Source organism: Procambarus clarkii, chromosome 4 (genome assembly GCF_040958095.1).
Source record: "Procambarus clarkii isolate CNS0578487 chromosome 4, FALCON_Pclarkii_2.0, whole genome shotgun sequence".
Taxonomy (NCBI): domain Eukaryota; kingdom Metazoa; phylum Arthropoda; class Malacostraca; order Decapoda; family Cambaridae; genus Procambarus; species Procambarus clarkii.
In genome coordinates this window covers 22779701-22796643 of record NC_091153.1, presented here as the reverse complement: position 1 = coordinate 22796643, position 16943 = coordinate 22779701, and the positions used below count along the sequence as shown (strand labels likewise).

The window sequence follows — 16943 nt, the reverse complement described above, 5'->3', positions numbered from 1 at the left end:
TGATTATGCTGCACCTGTCATTTCTTGTTTTGGTAAAGGTAGGATGGGCAAGTTGGAGAAGATACAAAATGAAGCCGTTGGGGGTCGTTGTGAGCCGCTGCTACCTTAATTTTTGCCCACACTTGTCTTGCAGACGTTTCTCTTCCAATAGAGCTAGTGAACTCTAGTCAATGTCTTTCCCTTTGAAACTCATCTGCAATGTATGTACCTTTACCTGAATAAAAAATCTAATCTAAATCTATATCTAATCTATATGCTTAGATATATGCAAATGAGAGAGTAATAGAGCGAAACCTTTAAAATACTGAACAATTTGGAGGATATTGATTCATACAATTTCCTCAAAAGGTCAGATGTAACACGAACAAGGAGCAAAGGTTTCAAGCTCAACAAGCCACAGTGTAGGAGTGACAACAAATGCTTTTTAACCCATACGATTATGATCATGGCAATAAGGTTTCTAAAACAGTAGGCATTCTTCCAAAGCCAGACACTGTACTATGTTCCTCGCCCTAACCTAGTCACTCAGTATTATTCACTCATTTATCTATGTCTTGTCTATTTATGTCTTAAAGGTTACAAGACGTACATTAGTCAATACAATTGGTGCTTAAAATGTTAAGGATCTCTTGTGAAACACGGGTATTAATCAAAAAATTTATTATGTAAAATAAATAAAAAAGGCCCAAGGGCCATGAAGTAACAAGAATGCAAGGCCGGCACAAGCTGGCGTAAGTAGAGAAGACGGAAGATTCTTCATATTAAAAGACCCTGCTTCTCCAAGATGGCAGTCACACCCTGCTTGCCCTGGACAATCACCATATGGAGAAGGACTGTTTACTGTGAAGGGAAGTCCACAAATGCAATGCCAGCATGAGTCAGTCTTGAAGGGTAAACGATGATGGCACCCTCACAGTAACACAAAAGCCGAGCAAGCCCAGTGAGGAAGACCTGTTGATGGGAAGGAGGAGAATCATTAGTCACAACAAAATCCACATAGAAACAAAGGAGAGAAAAAAAATAAAGTGGATGTCTTCTTTTTGTATAGACATAATAAATATTGCCATTTGGCTATGTATTTATATGATATATAATAGAATACAGCATAAAACAAAATAAGAGGGGTGATAGGAGAAGAAAAGATTAGTGTTTAGTGAGAATCCACAAGGTCTTCTCTGAATACTCTATTTTCTTCAAGGCTGTGGGTCCCTACAATTGCACCAGAGGTGGTACACACCCCTATTATTATTTAAACAGGTGAGTACACACACGGTGTTAGCAAACTTAGCCTCCAAACACACACACACACATGGCATCAGCAAACTTAGCCTCCAAACACACACACACACATGGTATCAGCAAGCTTAGCCTCCAAACACACACACACATGGTATCAGCAAGCTTAGCCTCCAAATACACACATGGTATCAGCAAGCTTAGCCTCTAAACACACACACACACACACAAACGGTATCAGCAAGCTTAGCCTCCAAACACACACACACACATGGTATCAGCAAGCTTAGCCTCCAAACACACACACACACATGGTATCAGCAAGCTTAGCCTCCAAACACACACACACACATGGTATCAGCAAGCTTAGCCTCCAAACACACACACACACATGGTATCAGCAAGTTTAGCCTCCAAACACACACACACACACATGGTATCAGCAAGCTTAGCCTCCAAACACACACACACACACATGGTATCAGCAAACTTAGCCTCCAAACACACACATACACACATGGTATCAGCAAGCTTAGCCTCCAAACACACACACACACACATGGTATCAGCAAGCTTAGCCTCCAAACACACACACACATGGTATCAGCAAGCTTAGCCTCCAAACACACACACACACACATGGTATCAGCAAGCTTAGCCTCCAAACACACACACACATGGTATCAGCAAGCTTAGCCTCCAAACACACACACACACACATGGTATCAGCAAGCTTAGCCTCCAAACACACACACACATGGTATCAGCAAGCTTAGCCTCCAAACACACACACACATGGTATCAGCAAGCTTAGCCTCCAAACACACACACACACACATGGTATCAGCAAGCTTAACCTCCAAACACACACACACACACATGGTATCAGCAAGCTTAGCCTCCAAACACACACACACATGGTATCAGCAAGCTTAGCCTCCAAACACACACACACATGGTATCAGCAAGCTTAGCCTCCAAACACACACACACACACATGGTATCAGCAAGCTTAGCCTCCAAACACACACACACATGGTATCAGCAAGCTTAGCCTCCAAACACACACACACAGAAAATGGGGACATTGAAACAGTTGATAAACTTGATTTCAAGAGAGAGAGGTCACTATGGGGAACTTCAATTTTTTTTTAATAAGTAATTAGGCAGACTTGTTGCTAGACAGGGAAGTAAATTAAATGTATGCCAAATTTTGCAAAATATACAATGAAGTCACACAAACATTCATACCAAAACAGAGATGCAGGGCCAGAAAACAGGATTGGTTCAACAGAAATTGAGAGAGGGCCACAGACCAAAAGACACAAAAATGGAATGAAAGACATTGAAAAACTACAAGCAGATGTCAACAAAGTTTTCGATTGGGCAGCAGAAAATAACATGATGTTTAACAGTGATAAATTTCAGGTATGGCAAAAATGAGGATCTGAAACATAATACAGGGTACAAAACACAATCGAATCTTCCCATAGTAGAAAAACAGCATGTCAAGGATTTGGGAATAATGATGTCCGACGATCTAATGTTTAGGGAGCATAACCAAGCAAATATTGCGTCAGCCAGAAAAATGATCGGATGGATTACGAGAACTTTCAAATCCAGGGATCCCATCACAATGGTTGTACTCTTCAAGTCACTTATGTTGTCCCGTCTCGAGTACTGCTCAGTATTCACTTCCCCCTTCAGAGCAGGAGAGATTGCTGAAATATAGGGAATACAGAGAACATATACGGCACGCATAGACGAGATAAAACACCTAAATTATTGGGATCGTCTCAAAGCTCTCCAAATGTACTCTCTAGAAAGGAGACGAGAGAGATACCAAATAATATACACATGGAAGATACTGGAGGGCCAGGTCCCAAATCTACACAGTAAAATAACAACGTACTGGAGTGAACGATATGGAAAAAAATGCAAGATTGAACCAGTGAAGAGCAGAGGTGCCACAGGCACAATCAGAGAGCACTGTATAAACATCAGAGGTCCGTGGTTGTTCAACGTCCTCCCAGCGACTATAAGAAATATTGCCGGAACAACCGTGGACATCTTCAGGAGAAAACTGGACTGTTTTCTAAGAGAAGTTCCGGATCAGCCGGGCTGTGGTGGGTATGTGGCCCTGCGGGCCGCTCCAAGCAACAGCCTGGTGGACCAAACTCTCACAAGTCGAGCCTGGCCTCGGGCCGGGCTTGGGGAGTAGAAGAGCAGAACCCCATCAAGCAGGTATCAACATAGAAAGAAGCCAAACCCCCAATCATACCAGCGATACAAAGATGCGAGAAACAACTATACAGCAGTAAGGGAAGAGGCAGAAAGAATTTTTTAAAAAGGGATAATGGATAAATGTAAAACAGAACTGGGCCTATTCTACAAATTCATAAACAACAAATTGCAGGTAAAGGATAATATCCAGAGGTTGAAAATAGGAAACAGATTCACAGAAGCAATGTGTGAAACATTAAACCAAAAGTTCCAAAGTGTGTTTATACAAAATGAAATCTTAAGAGAACCAGACACAATAAGAATTTCTGAGAACATCATAGAGCGTATAGAGGTGTCTAGAGATGAAGTGGAAAATATGCTAAAGGAGCTAAGTAAGAACAAAGCAGTTGGTCCAGATGGAGTATCACCATGGGTTCTGAGAGAATGTGCATCTGAGCTCAGCCTTCCACTTCACCTGATCTTTCAGGCATCCCTGTGTATAGGAGTCATAGCAAACATGTGGAAAAAGGCTAACATAGTTCCAATCTACAAAAGTGGCAACAGGGAAGACCCCACCTCTCTCAGTTATAGACCTGAATCATTGACAAGTGTAACAGTGAAAAGATTGAAAAAAAAAATAATAAAAACTAAATGGGTAGAACACCTGGAGAGAAATTATATAATATCACACAGACAGTATTGTTTTCGATCTGGAAGATCCTGTGTATTGAATTTACTCAGTTTCTATGATTGAGCCACAGAGATTTTAAAGGAAAAAGGTAGTTGGGTCGTCTGCATCTATCTAGACATAAAAAAGGCTTTCGACAGAGTTCCACATAAGAGGTTGTTCTGGAAACTAGAAAATTTTGGATGGGTGACAGGTAAGCTTCTAACATGGATGAAAAATTTTCTGACTGATAGAAAAATGAGGGCAGTAATCAGAGGCAATCGGACTGGAGAAGTGTCACAAGTGGAGTACCACAGTACATGCACCAGAAATGTTTATTGTCTACATAAATGATCTACCAGTTGGAATACAGAATTATATAAACATGTTTGCTGATGATGCTAAGATAATGGGATGGATAAGAAATTTAGATGATTGTCATGCCCTGCAAGAAGACCTGGACAAAATAAGTATATGGAGCACCACTTGGCAAATGAAATTTAATGTGAATAAATGCCATGTTATGGAATGTGGAATAGAACATAGATCCCACACAACCTACAAATTATGTGAGAAATCTTTATATAATTCTGATAAAAGAAAGAGGTCTAGGGTTGATTCTAGATAGAAAACTATCACTTGAGGCCCACATAAAGAACGTTGTGTGAGGAGCCTATGCCACGCTTTCTAACTTCAGAATTTCGTTTAAATACATGGATGGCGAAATACTAAAGAAATTGTTCACGAGTTTTGTTCGGCCAAGGCTAGAATATGCAGCGGTTGTGTGGTGCCCATATCTTAAGAAGCACATCAACAAACTGGAAAAGGTGCAAAGACATGCTACTAAGTGGCTCCCAGAACTAAAGGGCAAGAGCTATGTGGAGAGGTCACAGGCATTATATATGCCAAAACTAGAAGACAACAAAAAGAGGTGATAAAATCACTATGTACAAAATAGTAACAGGAATTGATAAAATCGATAGGGAAGATTTCCCGAGACCTGGAACTTCAAGAACAAAAGGTCATAGATTTAAACTAACTAAACAAAGATGCCAAAGAAATATAAAAAAATTTCCTTTCGCATACAGAGTGGTACACGGTTGGAACAAGTTAAGTGAGAAGGTGGTGGCGGCCAAGACCGTCAGTAGTTTCAAAGCATTATGTGACAAAGAGTGCTGGGTAGACGGGACACCACGAGCGTAGCTCTAATCCTGTAACTACACTTAGGTAACTACATTTGGTGTCAGCAAGCTTACCGTCGAAACACACACAAACAGCCTGCCTATTATTCAAGGCCTTCTCTGAGTACTCTCTATTTTCTTCTCTGAGGCTTTGGGTCCCTAATCTTGCACCAGAGGTGGTACAACTTTTATGTTTTTATCTACTGCACTGAGCACCTGATTTTGGCAAAGACTTCTTAGTGCAATTGTCAAGGACATAGTTCTGGTAATTTTTTGTTTATAAATATTCAGGTATAGTTAATGTCAAAATGTTTCAAAACTCAACAATTTATATTTCAAAACAAAAAAAGTAATGAAAACATTACAAAACATTAAAATATAGCCTAATTAATTAATTAATAAAATAGCACAACTCTCAGAATGTCTAAAGGTGCTTTGAGCAATGAAGTAGTTAATTTTATATATATAATATTATATATATAATATATATTTACCTGTGACTACTGCTTAGCAAAAATTTGATCTCTGTGAAAATTGGTCTCGTCATTGCTAGGAGATATTTTAAGACCATGATTTGCTGTGGATGGCACTGTAGTCTTCAAGTCATCAATCTAAAAATAGAGGTAATCTTTTAAAATGTAAATTTTGTATAAAAAAAAATGCAAAAATAAATTGCAAGAATAATATGAAGTTATTATACAATTTTTTTTTAATTATTTAAATATTTGTGAGACATTATTAAGAAATGTATGAAGTACAGATTCTCTAAGTCCTGATATGTATCTGCTTATGTTCCACCACATTACATTCAGGGCTGAAGAGAAAACACAGCCAGTAAGGTAATGATCACTTAGGATGGACTGGGATACTACATGTAGGTGGGGGCTAAGCTGCGTGAGGCTAGGATGCCCAGCCTGCCTTGTCTAGGCTGGGCTGGGCTAGGCAACACTAGGAAGGAGTCAACAAATCTCTGGAGTGCCTTACTTTTCCTGATATCCTTAAAAAAGCAAGAATGATGCCATTTTATAAAGGAGGCGAGACAGCAGACATAAACAATTAAAGAAAAATATCAAATCTACTTATACTTTCAAAAATATTTGATTTTTTTTTTTTACAAACATCTCTTCCTACTTTGTAAAATTCAACATGAATACAAACACACACACACATCCCTAGGAAGCAGCCCATAGCAGCTGTCTAACTCCCAGGTACTTATTTACTGTTAGGTGAACCAGATATAGAGAATAACCACAAAATGCTATCTTTATAAGAACTATCTTGTAAAGCCACTAGTACACGCAGCATTTCAGGCAGGATATATAAAATATTATATATATATATATATATATATATATATATATATATATATATATATATATATATTTATATATATATATATATATATTTATATATATATATATATATATATATATATATATATATATATATATATATATATATATATGTCGTACCTAGTAGCCAGAACTCACTTCTCAGCCTACTATTCAAGGCCCGATTTGCCTAATAAGCCAAGTTTTCCTGAATTAATATATTTACTATAATTTTTTTCTTATGAACTGATAAAGCAACCCTTTCCTCTATGTATGAGGTCAATTTTTTTTATTGGAGTTAAAATTAACGTAGATATATGACCGAACCTAACCAACCCTACCTAACCTAACCTAACCTATATTTATAGGTAAGGTTAGGTTAGGTAGCCAAAAAAAGCTAGGTTAGGTTAGGTTAGGTAGGTTAGGTAGACGAAAAAACATTAATTCATGAAAACTTGGCTTATTAGGCAAATCGGGCCTTGAATAGTAGGCTGAGAAGTGCGTTCTGGCTATTAGGTACGACATATATATATATATATATATATATGAATACATACATACGGGACAAAGAGCCAGAGCTCAACCACCACAAGCACAACTAGGTGAGTAGTATATATATATATATATATATATATATATATATATATATATATATATATATATATATATATATATATATGTCGTACCTAGTAGCCAGAACGCACTTCTCAGCCTACTATGCAAGGCCCAATTTGCTTAATAAGCCAAGTTTTCATGAAATTATTGTTTTTCGACTACCTAACCTAACCTAACCTAACTTCTTCGGCTACCTAACCCAACCTAACCTATAAAGATAGGTTAGGTTAGGTTAGGTAGGGTTGGTTAGGTTCGGTCATATATCTACGTTAATTTCAACTCCAATAAAAGAAAATTGACCTCATACATAATGAAATGGGTAGCTTTATCATTTCATAAGAAAAAATTTAGAGAAAATATATTAATTCAGGAAAACTTGGCTTATTAGGCAAATCGGGCCTTGCGTAGTAGGCCGAGAAGTGCATTCTGGCTACTAGGTACGACATATATATATATATATATATATATATGGAACCCTCAACCCTATAAGTGGAGGGTTCCTACATACTCAACCAGAGGTGGTACCCTCTATATATTAATAAAAAGGCATGGCTATGCTAAATCTAGGCAGGGATTGGCTTGGCTAAGCTGGTCAGGGCTTGGCTAGGGTAGGAAGGACTGGTCATGTTTAAAAGCAAGGCAGGGTTAGGCTAGGCAAGACTAGGTAAGGGTATACTGGGATAGGCTTGGCTACGGTAGGCTAGGAAGAAGTAAACTAGGATAAGCAAGGCTGTGCAAGCACTATGCACAGCTAGAATGAACTATGCTAAGATGGTTTAAGCTGGGCTAGGTTAGGATAAGCTGAGTCATGCAGGGCCCCGATTGACCAGTGGAGTCTAATAGTCTAACCTTCTAGCTAGTTTGCTGACCTAAGAGTGTAAATGCCTAGCCCCTAACCTGAGATATATACAATAGTTGTTACATTCTTGTACAGCCACTAGTACGAGTAGCGTTTCGGGCAAGTCCCTGGAATACGATCCCCGCCGCGAAGAATCGTTTTTTCATCCAAGTACACATTTTACTGTTGCGTTAAACAGAGGCTACAGTTTAGGATTTGCGCCCAGTAAATCCTCCCCGGCCAGGATACGAACCCATGACATTGCGCTCGCGGAACGCCAGGCGAGTGTCCTACCACTACACCACCTGCTGCAATATTATTATAAAAGAAATATTACTTATTATAATCGTAAATACTAAATACCTGTTGTGTTGATTTAGGGGCGACGACGATCGTGGGATCGGATGCGAGCCACAGGTGGCCTACACCATGCTTTCTAAGGCGTCCCTCTCATAACAAAAACAAATCCGTGCATTCATACACAAACAGAGATCTCGTGGTTATGCGAATACTTGCAATTCTTTTACTTAAAATAATAACAATTAGATTAATAATAATTAACATAATTTTTACTCAAGATTCACAAACATCATTAATACTATTTAAAAAAAAAATTTATAAGACATCTAAAAACAGATATACAGACTTTGTGTGATATTTATTTAAACATTATACATTAATAGAATGTTGTAACTATTATTTTTAAATATTAGGTAGTTTCCAGCTACGTATATCGCATATAAACGTTGCAAAAAGATTTTAGACTGAATTAACACATTACACATTTATGGAGTAATTAACAACAAAACAATCTTTATTTTCATTGCAGAACATATATCAGAGCATACTAGTGACTCATACATTTAAAATAGTGTGATTTTTAAACAATTCGGTTTTAAACCCGCAGAACCGCCTACCCGCCAAAGACGTAACATAAGAAATGGTATATAATTCATTATTTTAAATTACATATATAATCATTAATAATATTCGGCAGCTATCGAGGTTCTCCATAGGTAAATTCCTGTACTCTAACAAGATGCTACTTGCTGATTAGCTGTTTAAATTCTTGGAAAATTGTAATGACCAGCGACATAAAATATAACAATGAAATAATAGCAGGTAACTGTAGGTGAACGAAAAATTAAATTCCAAATTGATTAGATGTTTTTCTATATATAAAGATCGACCTGAAGGAATTTTATGAATTATGGACTAATTAAACAAAAAATAGGTAATTTTACTTGAAGAACAGATACCAGAGAATAGTTAGTGAGTACATTTATATTGTATAATGGGAGAAAGCCCCTGGTAGCCGCGAATTAAAATAACCACCTACATTAATTGATAACTAGGAAATAGTATCTGGAAACTTTATCTGAACGAAAACACAATACCAATTTGTTTAGATGTTTTTCTCAATATAAAGATCAACAGTAAGTAATCTTATTCATTATGGACAAATTAACAAAAAAAAAAACGATAATTTTCATTGGGGACCATATATTAGAGCATACTTAGTCACTTATATATTAAAAGTATTGTGTATTTTGAACCATTTGGGTTGTAAACAAACAGAACGGCCTACCCAAAAAGTCGTAACATAAAATGTTGCATATGTTTGCTAATTTATTATTTGATAAATGATTATTATTAATTTACGACAACTATAGAGGTTTCCCATTAGTTAAATTACTGTAGTCTGACTAAATGCTACTACAAAACCTATATAAATCCTGGGAAAGTCACAATGACCAGCGACATTAAAGCATAGAGGGTTAAATAGTAACAGGCAACTGTCGGCGAACGAAAAATTCATTTCCAAATTTATTAGATGTTTTCCTAAATATAAAGATCGATAGGCTGGAATTTTCTGGATTATGGCCTAATTAAGGCAAAAATATATATATTTTTACTTGAAGAACAAATATCAGAGCATAGTCAGTGAGTTATAGAATAATAAGAGTGTGGTATTTCATTGTATAACAAGAGATAGTCCATGGAAGCGATAATAGACGTAGTTTTACACAAAATAACGTCCAAAAACAGCCGTAGAGTCAAACGGCAAATGTTGACGTTCTTTTTAAGAGGACAGGTTGGTCTGGCCTTCTGTTTCCACTGCCTAGTTTCGTTACTCTGCATTTACTGTGTGTGTGTGTGTGTGTGTGTGTGTGTGTGTGTGTGTGTGTGTGTGTGTGTGTGTGTGTGTGTGTGTGTGTGTGTGTGTGTGTGTGTGTGTGTGTGTGTGTGTCTGTGTCTGTGTGTGTGTGTGTGTGTAGGCTCTTCCTTGGCCTTGGGTGGTATACCATTTTCAATTTACTTCTCTTTTGCTATTCCCATTCCTTTGAACTTCTTCCCCAATTATTTATACACGTAGTGATCTTGTGTCGTCCCTGCCATAAGTCGTCCAGGCTCTCTTACATATCTTTCTTTCCCCGGTGCTGCTTGTCATGGGCTACAGTTCTCCAAGATGTCTTTGTTCCCTAAGAGTCGAGACAATGTACAGACGCTGAGGGAAGAGTTATAGCATTTTCTCCTTCATGACTTGCGTGGATTTTTCACTTCAGTACTTTTTTCTAAGATATTCTCTCTAATAATTATCTGCCGATTTTCTTCCCACTCTCCTTTCTGTCTCCACAGCCTACATAACCAGTTCATTACAAGGACTAATACACAGTGGTTATTGGCCTCTCTAGTTTAGTACTCTTAATAAGGATCTTGTTTTGCTTGAAGATCATTGCTAGCCTTGCTTGATGGTGTCGTCATGACTGGTTGCATTTACAAGTGACGTTTGACCTACTGCCAGACTTCGATCAGCCTCGCTTTCTGTCCCCTCTCTCTCCTCTTAGACCGGGATTTCTCCTATCAATTTGTCTGTGATTGAAGTGTCTCGTTACCAGTAGTCTTGTGCTGTCATTCTAGGGAATACTTCCGCCGCTCCTTGGAGGAGATTCATGGGATCTCTGTGCATTTTCTTTTCTGTCTGTACATTACTGTTACCAAGTTTTTCTCCTTACACTAGAATATTTCCCGTTATATTGTCTATATAATTAGTTTCTCCTCAGTCCTCAGCTTTGCAAAAGCTGTTTTCTTTTGATCAACATTGTAACTGGCCCAGATCCCAACTATACCTTCTTTCCCTTCGTGTTGCAAGATATTGTTTGGAGAACATAGCAGTGTCATCATTTTTAATTATTTTAGTGCTACTAAAATAATTAAAAAAAAATTATATCAGATTTATATCCTAATTTATATTTGGGATACATTATATGTCTATTATATACGGATTTATATCCAGAGCAATATACTTGAGATCAACTGCTTTGTGTGACATTACATCTGCATTTGAGTACCAATATTGTAAACTATTTTATTTTTATGGTCATTGTTCAAGAGGTCTCAGCTTGGGGATAGGGTACTGGATAGGTCCTGGTATATAGAGAAGGGTATGAGAGGGTATACGGGGCAAGTGTGAAATTTTAGGGTATTTTTAAGTGAAAAAGGGAAGATAGTCTTGATGGAAAAGAGGTATGAGGTGGGACAGGCATTCCTGAGTGGGAGTGGAAAGGGGAATGGATGGACATGGGACAGGGGGATGGTTAGGTTGCGGTAACTGGTTGTTCAGAGGCTTATAGCTTTCTGGGGGGGGGGGGAGAAATGGAGGATGAATCACTGGGGTATTGTTTTGTGTCAGAACTGATGGCTGACTGTAACTATTTTTTCCTGGTTGCACTGTTGGTCTCTTCCCTGTTACTGAACTGTTGGGTCTGTGCTTGTGTTCTCTCGGGAGTGGCGAGAGAGAACTCCTGTTGAAGCCTTTTCCTCCAACTTCACTTCACCTCTTCTTTCTTATCTTTGCCCTTTCTATCTGTATGTGAGTACTCACCTACAAGTGCTAACCTGTGTACTTGGAGGAAGGGTAGGGGGTGTGAGGAACGCTAGGTGTTGAGCTATGTCCTCCTCTTTCTTCTCATCTCCTTTTAATAGCTATTTAATGGAGTTATCTCCATTTTGATAACTTACACTATTCATCCCTCTATTAGTATTCATTGTTCAGTTTATACCCCTGCCTAATAATGGGACATGTCCCCCAGTGTGCCATTATTAGGCAGAGACTAGTATACCGGTTATACCCTTCCTTATATTGCTATACGTCTCCTTAATAATTATTTGTGAACTCTTATAAAGTGAATAGTACCAAACTCTATTATATAATTGTCCATTACGTCAATATATGTACAATGGTCCAATTAGTTACAAACAGTATCATCTAAACAGGAGGATGAGTTGGGATATAACAAGGGGACATATTTCAGTATAAGGCAGAGTATATGAAGGGGACATATCCCTTTATTCGGCAGGTATAACAAGGGAGAAAATCCCAGTATAAGGCAGGCTTGTTATACCCTGCTCTATTGTGGGTCATATATTCTTTTGGTATACCCTGCCTTATTGTTGGATATATCCTCTAGGTATACGCTGACTTTTGCTTGGATGTGTGGTTTTTGTCAGCTATAAAAATTCACATGTAAATCTTAAACGTGGCTTCCCTAGAGTCTGTCTGTCCTTCCTCAGTCTGTCCTCCCAACGACCTGAAAGTACTAGTATAAAAAGCTATGATTTGTTCAGATCTGAAACCTACATCTATGGACAGCACAAAACGTCCACTAGACTGTGCGACACAGTGGTTGCAAGGATCAGGTTGGGTTACCGTTACCTGTGGCAGGTGGCTGCAGGTGACGGGTCTCCCAATCCTGAGCACTCCAGTTGCAAACTCTGTGAGCAGGAACTACGGCATGATCTCCCGCACTACATCACTGAATGCCCAGTTATTAGACCTTTCAGACCAGTTGGCATGAGGTACCTGGAGCTTTGCAATTACTTTATTCACTCTCGTATTCTTGAAGATATCCTCACAGTACACCCAAAATTTGCCAGTGCAGGCTATTAAACACATGGCTCTGTATGACTAACCATCCTGCGAGATGGGGACTTGTATTACCACTGCTACCTTATTCAATCTTGTGTTGTTGATATCCTCAAAATGCACCCGGAGTCTGCCAGTGCAGACCGCTTATCACATGCCTCTGTATGACTAACCATCCTGTGTGATGGGGATTCTTTAGCATCACCTAGTTAGCTTTTTTGACACACTGTACTCCACTTCATATAGTCTAGGGTAGCATGCACTAATGCAGATGTACCTCATATCTTAATAATAATAAAAAAAAATGTCCTCCCTCAGTCTCTCCTCCCTCAGTCACTCCTCCCTCAGTCTCTCCTCCCTCAGTCTCTCCTCCCTCAGTCACTCCCTCAGTCTCTCCTCCCTCAGTCCCTCCTCCCTCAGTCTCTCCTCCCTCAGTTTCTCCTCCCTCAGTCTCTCCTCCCTCAGTCTCTCCTCCCTCAGTCTGTCCTCCATCAGTCTCTCCTCCCTCAGTCTCTCCTCCCTCAGTCTCTCCTCCCTCAGTCACTCCCTCAGTCTCTCCTCCCTCAGTCCCTCCTCCCTCAGTCTCTCCTCCCTCAGTTTCTCCTCCCTCAGTCTCTCCTCCCTCTGTCTCTCCTCCCTCAGTCTGTCCTCCATCAGTCTCTCCTCCCTCAGTCTCTCCTCCCTCAGTCTCTCCTCCCTCAGTCTCTCCTACCTCAGTCTCTCCTACCTCAGTCTGTCCTCCCTCAGTCTCTCCTCCCTCAGTCTCTCCTCCCTCAGTCTCTCCTCCCTCAGTCTCTCCTCCCTCAGTCTCTCCTCCCTCAGTCTCTCCTACCTCAGTCTCTCCTACCTCAGTCTGTCCTCCCTCAGTCTCTCCTCCCTCAGTCTCTCCTCCCTCAGTCTCTCCTACCTCAGTCTCTCCTACCTCAGTCTCTCCTACCTCAGTCTGTCCTCCCTCAGTCTCTCCTCCCTCAGTCTCTCCTCCCTCAGTCTCTCCTACCTCAGTCTGTCCTCCCTCAGTCTCTCCTCCCTCAGTCTCTCCTCCCTCAGTCTCTCCTACCTCAGTCTCTCCTACCTCAGTCTGTCCTCCCTCAGTCTCTCCTCCCTCAGTCTCTCCTACCTCAGTCTCTCCTACCTCAGTCTCTCCTCCCTTAGTCTCTCCTACCTCAGTCTCTCCTCATAGTTTAACCCCTCACAACTCTGGTACGAGCCTCGTTTTGTTTACCTTCGGGTGGGTTCCATGCCGGGGCAGCATACTCCTGACCGGGCCTCATAAGGGCTGAGTGTAGTGTTCTGAAGGTCCGTCGCGTCCTAGCTCCATAAATGATAAATTATATGGTTGTTAAGTTCACATGTGCAGCTGCTCTTGCATTCATGTATGTTAGACTAAGCGTTTTAATCGACTCCCCAGGTGCTTATCTTGCATTAACCCGAGTTAAAGTCGACTAGCCATTTCGCTCACTATCATTGTGTAAGCTGATCTAGGTCGTCCTGCGTCTTCTTGCAGTGTTCGTCTTGCTCTACATGGCTCTGGCCCATCAGGTCTGGTTATCATGGTGTCTGGTTATCATGATGTCTGGTTATCATGGTGTCTGGTTATCATGATGTCTGGTTATCATTATGTCCTCTCATGCAGGTGGTATTCATTGTAAATATTTCCTGATTTTTTTAAACCTGTCGCTTCCTGTAATATATATTTAGAAAGTCTCTCTCTCTCTCTCTCTCTCTCTCTCTCTCTCTCTCTCTCTCTCTCTCTCTCTCTCTCTCTCTCTCTCTCTCTCTCTCTCTCTCTCTCTCTCTCTCTCTCTCTCTCTCTCTCTCTCTCTCTCTCTCTCTTCGTCTTGTGCTTGACAAGGAACGGGCTCAATGCTGGGGTCCGCATACTCCAGGATTGATCTTACATGTGTGGTGTACAAGATTCTGAATGATTCCTTAGAAGTTATTCTTTTTATGTGGGCTTCAGGAGACAGGTTTGGTGTGATATTAACTCCTATGATGATGTGTGTGTGTGTGTGTGTGTGTGTGTGTGTGTGTGTGTGTGTGTGTGTGTGTGTGTGTGTGTGTGTGTGTGTGTGTGTGTGTGTGTGTGTGGATGCTGGTGAAGCCCTTATGAATATTCAAGACCAACTCTTCACGAGGACACGGCCACATTACCAGGGCCGCTGCTCATTACTCTTGAGAGTTGAGGCGCTCTGTGGCTTCACCACCACCACGTGCTGACAACTCCCACGCCAGGGGCTGCCACGCCCTCCTCTTCCACTCTCATCCACCACGCCTCATCCACCAGGTTCCTTTCCACTGTCATCCACCATGCCCCTCCCACCCATCCACCACGCCCATTTCTTGGGATAGGGCGAACCACCACCAGCCTCCACTACCACCAGCCTCCATCACCATCAGCCTCCATCACCACCACCACCACCATCCTCCATCACCACCACCACCACCAGCCTCCACCACCACCAACCTCCACCACCACCACCACCACCAGCCTCCATCACCACCACCACCACCAGCCTCTACCACCACCACCACCATCACCACCACCACCACCAGCCTCCATCACCACCACCACCACCAGCCTCCACCACCACCACCACCACCACCACCATCACCACCAGCCTCCACCACCATCAGCCTCTACCACTACCAACCACCACCACCACCACCAACCACCACCAACACCAGCCTCCACCACCACCACTTCCACCACCACCACCAGCCTCCACCATTACCACCACCACCACCAGCCTCCGCCACCACCAGCCTCTACCACTACCAACCACCACCACCACCACCACCAGCCTCTATCACCACCACCACCACCACCACCAGCCTCCACCACCACCAGGCTCCACCAGCACCAGCCTTCACCACCACCACCAGCCTCCACCACCACCACCAGCCTCCATCACCACCACCACCAGCCTCCACCACCACCACCAGCCTCCATCACCACCACCACCACCAGCCTCCACCACCACCAGGCTCCACCAGCACCAGCCTCCACCACCACCACCAGCCTCCACCACCACCACCAGCCTCCACCATTACCACTACCACCACCAGCCTCCACCACCACCACCAGCCTCCACCACTTCCAGCCTCCACCATTACCACCAGCCTCCACCACTACCACCTCCACCACCACCACCAGCCTCCACCACCACCACCACCACCACCAGCCTCCACCACCACCAGCCTCTACCACTACCATCCACAACCACCACCACCAACCACCACCAACACCAGCCTCCACCACCACCACCTCCACCACCACCACCAGCCTCCACCACCACCACCACCACCACCACCAGCCTCTACCACTACCAACCACCACCACCAGCCTCTACCACTACCAACCACCACCACCACCACCAACCACCACCAACACCAGCCTCTGCCACCACCACTTCCACCACCACCACCAGCCTCCACCATTACCACCACCACCACCAGCCTCCACCACCACCAGCCTCTACCACTACCATCCACAACCACCACCACCAGCCTCTACCACTACCAACCACCACCACCACCACCAGCCTCTACCACTACCAACCACCACCACCACCACCAGCCTCTACCACTACCAACCACCACCACCAGCCTCTACCACTACCAACCACCACCACCACCACCACCACCACCACCACCACCGACACTCGAGACACACTCTCCTTGCTAATTGGCTCTTCATATGGAATTCTATATATCACTCCACTTTATCATTATCACGTGTCTCCTGTCTCCCTGTTATCGTGTCTCCTCTACGTCTTCTCCTGAAACTAGATCTCACTACCCTGAAGGACAGATGAAACAGGGAGGATATGATCACGACATACAAGATAGTGAGAAGAATTGACAAGGTAAATAAAGATAGCCTCACTAAATGAGGCATGAGGACGTAAGTAGAAGCTAGAAACGC

The 16943-nt window shown here is 41.9% G+C and overlaps 1 protein-coding gene and 1 long non-coding RNA gene across 3 annotated transcripts in view; both read right to left on the bottom strand.

Annotated features, from left to right (window-relative positions):
• The window catches only part of LOC123749362 (protein O-mannosyl-transferase TMTC1-like), a 589924-nt gene that overhangs the window by 473313 nt on the left and 99668 nt on the right, over window positions 1–16943 (bottom strand).
• Window positions 644–8551, bottom strand: LOC138372030 (uncharacterized). 2 transcript variants are annotated; one of them, XR_011230636.1, is made up of 4 exons: window positions 8455–8551; window positions 5802–5918; window positions 2842–2957; window positions 644–951 (listed from the first exon to the last, which is right to left on the bottom strand). It is a non-coding gene; the product is annotated as an uncharacterized lncRNA (long non-coding RNA). The 2 variants fall into 2 exon arrangements; XR_011230635.1 differs by lacking the exon at window positions 2842–2957.